Source organism: Rhinopithecus bieti, unplaced genomic scaffold (assembly GCF_001698545.2).
Source record: "Rhinopithecus bieti isolate Rb0 unplaced genomic scaffold, ASM169854v2 scaffold_38008, whole genome shotgun sequence".
Taxonomy (NCBI): Eukaryota; Metazoa; Chordata; class Mammalia; order Primates; family Cercopithecidae; genus Rhinopithecus; species Rhinopithecus bieti.
Window position 1 is genome coordinate 24,200 of NW_016815997.1, and position 8,516 is coordinate 32,715.

General features: G+C 51.4%; 1 long non-coding RNA gene across 3 annotated transcripts in view; it reads left to right on the top strand.

Moving 5' to 3' along the window:
• Nucleotides 1-3,770: 3,770 nt before the first annotated feature.
• Nucleotides 3,771-8,516, top strand: part of LOC108516663 (uncharacterized) — a 46,209-nt gene continuing 41,463 nt past the window's right edge. For 2 of the 3 annotated variants that reach the window (XR_001881903.1, XR_001881904.1), the window contains exons 1-2: nt 3,771-3,859; nt 5,363-5,481. This is a non-coding gene — a long non-coding RNA (uncharacterized LOC108516663). Of the gene's footprint in view, nt 3,860-5,362; nt 5,482-7,410; nt 7,822-8,516 lie in introns of those variants that run through there. The other variant, XR_001881902.1, reaches the window with a different exon arrangement.

The window sequence follows — 8,516 nt, forward strand, 5'->3', positions numbered from 1 at the left end:
TAAAATGTGGAAAGCCATAAGCAATTCCTCCTTAAACACAGAGGGCCGGACTCCTAAGAGATGCTCTAGGCTGAGTTACATACTATTAAGAAGAAATTTTGCTGAGCAAACCCGGCCTCCTCTGTCTTCCCCAGAGCCGGGCATGCAGGCTTTTAATCCTAAATATATTCAGCCCTGGTAAGTGTGGGCGGAGGATTACCCAGGTGCCGAGGCAAGACACTGAAGGCACAAACTGTTTCAGTGTAATAAAGAAAACAGTTAGAATAAGAATAGTTGCAATATAAATTAGATATAGAGATGATCATGGACATTATCAATCGCTAGTATAAACATTACTAATCTTTAGCTTTTAATATTACTCTTTGTTGCATGACTCATATAACCAAGGAATAACCGGCGGGTATAGGGTCAGGTGCTGAAGGAACATTGTGACAAGTGACCTAGAAGGCAAGAGGTGAGCCCTCTATCACACCCGCGTAAGGGTCGCTGGAGGGTTCCTTGGTCAAGCGGTAATGCCAGTGCCTAGGAAGGCACCCATTCCTTAGCAGACCACGAAAAGGAGTCTCCTTTCCTTTAGGAGTCAGGGAACACCCTGCTCCACCAGCTTCTTGTGGAAGGCTGGATACCATCCAGGCCTGCCCGCAGTCATCGGCCTAACCCCCTCCTGCGGTGCTCTGCTTCAACGGTCACGCTCCTTGTCCACTCTCACGTTCCTCCCATACTCCTGGTTCCTCTTTAAAGTTCTTAGAAGATAGTGGTAGAAAAAATAGTGAGTCTTAAAGTCTTTGATCTTTATGATAAGTGCATAAAAGAAAACATTGACGTATGCTGCCTTCCCTCTCTGCTTCGGCTACCTATAAGGGAAGGGCCACCCATCCCACGATCACGTGACTTACTTGACCTTCTCAATCACTTGGATGACTCACCCTCCTTACCCTGCCCCCTTGTCTTGTATACAATAAATATCAGCGCCCAACCATTCAGGGGCGCTACCACTACCGGTCTCGGTGTCTTGGCGGTAGTGGTTTCCCGGGCCCAGCTGTTTTCTCTTTATCTATTTGTCTTTTGTCTTTATGTCTTTATTTCTTATGATCTCTCATCTCCACACACGGGAGAACACCCGCCAAGCCCCGTAGGGCTGGACCCTACAGGTAAGGCCAGTCCAGACACAACACTGCCTGCAAGCAGGTCTACTTAAAAGCCTGACTAGGCTGGCGTGGTGGCTCACGCCTGTAATCCCAACACTTTGCGAGGCCGAGGCGGGAGGATCACCAGAGGTCAGGAGTTCTAGACCAGTCTGGCCAACATGGTGAAACCCTGTCTCTACTAAAAACACAAAAATTAGCCAGGCATGGTGGTGGGTGCTTGTAATCCCAGCTACTCGGGAGGCTGAGGCAGGAGTATTGCTTGAACCTGGGAGAAGGAGGTTGCAGTGAGCTGAGATTGCACCACTGCACTCAAGCCTTGGCGACAGAGCTAGACTCTATCTCAAAAACAAAAAACAAAAAACAAAAAACACCTGACTATATTAAGGACCAAAAATGCACCAGTGAGTGGAAAAGGAATGTATAACATAGGACAGCCAGCAGGTTCTCTGTTTTATTTTTAAAGGTTGGGGATAGAAAAATGTTGTTAAAGAGTAGAATTGAATTGCTCGCTACGCAAAGGATAAACGCGTGAGGGGATGAATACTGCATTCTCCATGATGTGATTATTGCTTATTGCAAGCCTGTATCAAAACATCTCACAGACTCATAAATATATACACCAACTATGTACCTACAAAAATAAAAAATAAAGAAAAACACTGTTAACAGTGTCGGGGATGACAGGGGATCCTTCCTTCCCGGTATTTTTTCTGTTTTCCGAATTCTCTCTCCTCTGGTACACACCGACAATCTGGTAGGGGCACATTTCTACCCCCACGTGTCGCTTTTCACAGGGACCTGTCACACAGCGCAGACGCTTAAATTCCTGGAGCCTGTATCCGCTAATTTTTTGTTTGTTTGTTTTGAGACAGAGTGGCACTCTGTCGACCAGGCTGTAGTGCAGTGGCCCCATCTCGGCTCACTGCAGCCTCTGCCTCCTGGGTTCAAACGATTCTCGTGCCTCAGCCTCCCGAGTAGCTGGGATTACAGATGTGCACCATCACACCCAGCTAATTTTTGTATTTTTAGTAGAGATGGGGTTTCACCACGTTGGCCAGGCTGGTCTCGAATTCCTGACCTCAAGTGATCCGCCCGCCTTGGCCTCCCAAAGTGCTGGAATTACAAGCGTGAGCCACCGCGCCCGGCCCGCAAAGTATTTTTGAACGTTTTCAGGAATGACAATTTTTTCTAACTTTCCTTCCCCTCCCCCACCCCGGGTCTCAGGCTCCCAGCAATTCCAAATTTAGGCCCGGGATGCAGGGCGTGGCTCCGGGAGGCCGCTCCGGGGAGACCTCCCCAATTGCCCTAACAAAGACCCAGGTCCCTGATTCCTGGGGGGCGGTGGGGAGATAACAGGGTGGGGTGAGGGGCTCATGCAAAGGGGCAGAGATCCCTAAGAACGTCACCAGGGTTGGGGGGAATCGGATGCCACCTCTTCCCCAGGTCCCTCTAAATTTAAGAGCTTGCGATTCTGAAAACTGTAGAAGGAAAATTAAAAATTGGAACCCCAGTTCACTCTGCCAAAATAATAACAATAATAAAGCTGGAAGCTGAAGTAGGCAAAAAGCTGTCTTTCCTTCTGTTCCCAAGCAGATAGATGCAGAGAAAGAATGCAACAACTCTCTGTTGACCTTATCTTAATAAAGTGCCAATGTAGTGAGCGTAAGACAAACACATAGTTGACTACTCTACCTGCTCCTTTTCTATTGCAACAGGTGAATTGGGTAAAATGAGCCTTCCTCTTTCTTTCCCCTGCAGCGTGCTTTCCCCCCTTTAAATACCTAAGCCCTCAGTATCACCTTTGGAGAAAGGCATAGATCTGTCTCCCGGGCTCCTTCCTGACCTTCGCCAAATCAACTCAAATGTATTGAGACTTGTCCCAGGTACTTTTTGGTTTACAAAAGAAACGCTGACCTTTCCCTCTGAAACGGCTGCCACCTGGCCCCAGGAAGAGCGTTGGGGAGCAAGTGGGCGCCTCCTCCGGACCTGGGCCCCCGTGGGCACAGCGCGTCCCGCCGGGCAGGGAAGAGGGACCTGGTGTCCCCGCGGGGCGCACCACCCCGCAACCCACATCCCCAAGCGGATCTCCAGGCCCGACCCGCGCCCCACCGCGTCGCCCGACCCGGATCCCGCCGCTCGCTCACCAGGGGCGGCCACCAGAGGGCGGAGCAGGCCGAGGAGCAGCAGCGCCAGCGCAGCCCAGCGCGCCGAGGTGCGCCCAACGCGAGCAGGAACCATCCCCGAGAGCAGCTCGCGGGCGAAGGCTGCGGGACAGAACCTCCCCCACGGGCCGGGTGGGGCGGAGCCCGCGGAGGACTCGAAGAGGTTGGGTGAGTGAAGCGGCCCTGCAAGCTCAGCGCGGGCTGCGCCTGCCCCGCCCCACCCCGGCCTCCATGTGCACACGGAAGGGGCGGGAACGCTGGGCCCCCGGGGAGGGGACGGAGGCGGGGTCCTGGGGCGGGGACAGAGGAGGGGGGCCCCCGGGGAGGGGACGGAGGAGGGGGGCCCCCGGGGAGGGGACGGAGGAGGGGGGCCCCCGGGGAGGGGACGGAGGAGGGGGGCCCCGGGGAGGGGACGGAGGAGGGGGGCCCCGGGGAGGGGACGGAGGAGGGGGGCCCCCGGGGAGGGGACGGAGGAGGGGGGCGGGCGGAGGTGACCCAGGCGGCGCCGAGGGGAGCACGGGACGCCCCCCCTTCCCTTCTCAGGAAATTGTGAGTGACCCCCGCCCACAAGCCCGTCGCCAGGACGCCCAGGACGGCGCCAACTAGAGCAAAGTGCAACCCCCGGGAAAGTGCGGGTCCCTCCCTCTTTACGGCCCCTTAAATATACGCCCCAGGGCGGTCCCTACCTGGAGCCCAGAGAAACCGCCGCCCTTCTTGGAGAGGCGTGGGCCTCTCCGCACTCGCCCTTGCTGTCCCCAATCTGTTCCTAACAGGCACCCTCCCAGGCAGCCCCAACGGGGAGGAAATGAAACTTCCTGCTTCTCTGCTCAGAAAGCTATGGGGCCCCCTTCCCGCTGCTTGCGGGGCGCTCAGGGCGATCCCCAAGGGGTACGAAATGCAATCCCTTCCCTGCTCAGAAAGGCGTAGGCCTCGACAGCCAGCCACGGCCCCTGGTCCTTTCTGGAGCGTCCGAGCTGGGGGCGCTCAGTGGAGAGGGATGGCGGGGGTGAGGGGTTTTGGGACACACTGCGGATACGCCCTCTGCGCGGACCGAGGACGTTCGGCCACGAGCTCAGAGACAGGGTTGGGAGTGAGGACTTGTGGCCGTGGTTTGGGGTCGGGGGTAAGACCCCTATCTGGGTGGCCTGGCTGAGTCCTGGTCCTTGGCGACTCGCCCCCGCAGGCTGAGTCAGGGGCCCTTCGGTAACACTGGTCTTGTGCTGTCCCAGGCCTGCGGCGACGCCGTCCATCCCCAGACCGTCTGTGCCCCTGGATCAGACACAGGCAAGGCCAGAGGGCCTGGCCCCGTACCTCAGGGCCCACCTCAGGAGTTTGAGGAATGCAGCAAACTATGCACTCCACTCCTGGAGGCGGAATCACTTTTCTTTTTTTTTTTTTTTTTTTTTTTTTTTTTTTTTTCTTTTTTTTTTTTTTTTTTTTTTTTGTCTTTGCTTCGTCCTGAACCTGCCTGGAATAATGATGTGATGGCTGAAGTCCCAGCAGTCAGTTTGGAGCAGGAAGTCTCCTACAGGATAGAAGTTGTGTGTGTGTTGTTTGTTTGTTTTGAGATGGATTCTTGCTCTGTGGCCCAGGCTGGAGTGCAGTGGCACCGTCTCGGCTCACTGCAACCTCCGCCTCCCGGGTTCAAATGATTCTCCTGTCTCAGCCTCCTGAGTAGCTGGGATTACAGGCGTGCACCACCATGCCTGGCTAATTTTTGTATTTTTAGTAGAGACAAGGTTTCACCCTGTTGGCCAGGCTGGTCTCGAACTCCTAACCTCATGATCCACACACCTCGGCCTCCCAAAGTGCTGGGATTACAGGCATGAGCCACTGTGCCCAGCCAGAAGTTGTATTCCAAGCATGGCAGAACACGTTGAGCAAAGGTGTCAGGGTGGCTGGTGACATAGCATGATGGCCGTGCCAGCCCCAGACTCACTCTCCCAACTTCTTTTACAGGACAGAGGCGTACATTTTTATCTCACTGTTTGCTAAAGTCAGGTCTCCGTCAGCTTTCTTTAAATCACTTTTATTTCTGTTTTTCATTACCAGGGTCTGAACCCAACTTAGAGACCTCCTGTGAGGTTCTTGTGGACAACCAAGACACTTAAGAGATGTCTGAGCATTACACACCATGTCTGCTGCACAGACGATCAAATGAAGTTTTTGAGGTCAGTGGATGATGGGTGGATATAGATGGGTCTGAGGGTAGGAAGTGGTGGATGGATGAATGAATGGACAGACAGCCATGTGCATGCACGAATGGGTGGATCACTTGCTGGAAGGATGAATAAAGAGATAGATGGCTGGATGAATGAATAAGTGGGCAGACAAATGGGTGGATGGATGAGAGGATGAGTGGATAGATGGATGGAAAGATGAGTGGGCGATTGGATGGATAGATAGTTGGGTGGATGGCTGAATGGATGGATACATGGACAGGTGAATAAATGGATGAATGGATGGGTGGGTGGATGAATGGATGAAGGAATAGATGAGTAAATGATGAATGGATGGGTGGGTGGAGGAATGGATGGATAAATGGACAGATGAATAAATGGATGGATGAAAGCGGGGATAGATGGATTGATCTATGGATAGATGGATAGATAGGTGAGTGGATGGGTGGGTGGATGGATGGTTGGACGGATAGATGGGTAGACAGATTACTGGGTGGCTGAAGGAGTAGAGAGATAGATGGGTAGGCGGGTGGATGGATGGATAAATGGGTAAACAAATGGATGGATAGATGGGTGGACAGATTACTGGCTGGCTGGATGGGTAGAGAGATAGATGAGTGGGTGGGTGGGTGGATGGATGGATGGATGAATGGATGGATGGACGAATGGATGGATGGATAGATGGATGGACAGACAGACAGATGGATAGATAGCTGGATAGATGGGTGGGTAGAAGAGTAGATGGATGAATGGATGGATGAGTAGGTGAATAGGTGGATTGATGGACAAACAAGTAAATTTCTACCTGACATTTTTGTATTGTCGTATAATTTTCTATGTGTTAGTTCACTGGGAAACAATTGTGATACATGGATATTGGACTTATTAGCTCATGTCTGCTGATAAGAAAACAACACAGGGCCATAGAGTTCATTTGCAGTGGGCTGGGATCAAAACGAAGGGCTCTTTGATTCTGAGTTCAGGCCATTTGGACCATTTTGCCTTGTGACTGCCCCCAAATCACTGGAATTTTCCTCGGGGTTCACAGCGCCCAAAGGTAAACAGTATTTGGTAGCCTAGAGTTCATACTTTGGAAATTTCATGGTCTGTGTCCCCTCAGTGGTACAAAGCATTTTTACAGCAATAATTAATTTGGCAATAACTTGATGGGTGAGCCTGTGTATGCGTCTTTTCAGCTGGCTAGTACAGTATCAGTGATGCCATGTTCGCATGCTAAATACCAGCCAGAGACATGCAAGAAAAGAAGGGCAGGCCGGGTGCGATGGCTCGTGCCTGTAATCCCAGTACTTTGGGAGGTTGAGGTGGGTGGATCACCTGAGGTCAGGAGTTCGAGACCAGCCTGGCCAAAATGGTGAAACCCCGTCTCTACTGAAAATACAAAAATTAGCTGGGCATGGTGGTGAGTGCCTGTAATCCCAGCTACTCTGAAGGCTGAGGCAGGAGAATCACTTGAACCTGGGAGGTGGATGTTGTAGTGAGCTCAGATCACACTACTGCACTCCAGCCTGGGCAACAGAGCAATATTCCATCTCAAAAGAAAAAAAAAAAAAGAGGGGCACAGCCTACCAGAGCTGCTCAGACACATGTTCTTTATCTGAGTTTTTGGGGGTCAACTCAAAATCCGATCAACAGATGACAATGACATCCTAAAAACCGTTCCCAGATCAGACAGTAAAATTTCACAGATTCTGCCTTTGAGTCATGGGGATCTGAGTCTCTGTAGATTCAGGAGAAATATCTCATGCATACAGTTCCAGAGAGTCAGGGGCCAGCCTTTTCTGTCAAAAGAGAGACAGAATGGAATTGCGCGTTGGCGTGGACCAGATGCAAGGAAACATCACTCATTTAAGCTCCTTTACAAACCCTATCCCAGGCAGCTCTTTCCTTCTTCACTTTCAGCCGTCAAGCCTCTCCAGTGTCCTGGCGTCTAAACCTGCTGACATGATGGGGCTGTGCTTTCCCTGGAAGATGGTCTCTATTCCTGACCATTCTGAAGGCAAAGAACTCGAAATCAGTTCAAATGCAAGTCGCAGCACATCCACGGAGCAGCTGGAAGTGCTGCCTGTGGCCTGTCGTAATGGCGGGGTAGCAGGGAGAGAGAAATGTTTTTCTTCACCCATCATTGGCTTTATGACTAAGGCCCCTAGAACAAAAGACAGAATAGCAAGAGAAAAGCAGGTCCATGTATTTAGGTCTTATGTGACGTGAAAGCCATCATAAGAAAGAAATAGGGAAATCTGAGTATTTTTGTGCTTCAGTTTTGGTTTTTTGTTTGTTTTTTGAGATGGAGTCTCACTCTGTCGCCCAGGCTGGAGTTCTATGGCGTGATCTCGGCTCACTGCAACCTCCACCTCGTGGGTTCAAGCGATTCTCCTGCCTCAGCCTCCCGAGTACCTGGGACTATAGGCAAGCAGCACCACGTCCGGCTAATTTTTGTATTTTTAGTAGAGACAGAGTTTCGCCATGTTGGCCAGGCTGGTTTCGAACTCCTGACCTCAGTGGATCCACCCGCCTCGGTGTCCCAAAGTGCTGGGATGACAGATGTGATATGCTTAGTTTTAATGAAGAGTGAACAGTGATGGAGAAGTATGATTATTGGACAAAAGTGTTACAGGAATGGGGTCCCGATCCAGACCCCAAGAGACGGTTCTTGGATCTCAAGCGAGAAAGAATTCAGGATGAGTCCACAGAGTAAAGTGAAAGCAAGTTGATTAGGAAACAAAAGGAATACAGAATGGCTACTCCATAGACAGAGCAGTCCCGAGGACTCCTGGTTGCCCATTTTTTATGGTGGTTTCTATGGATATGCTAAACAAGGGGTGGATTATTCATGCCTCCCGTTTTTAGACCATGTAGGGTAACTTCCTGATGTTGCCATGGCATTTGTAACTGTCATGGCGCTGGTGGGAGTGTAGCAGTGAGGATGACCAGAGGTCACTCTTGTGGCTGTCTTGGTTTTGGTAGGATTTGACTGGCTTCTTTTTTTGTTTTTTTTTTTTTTTTTT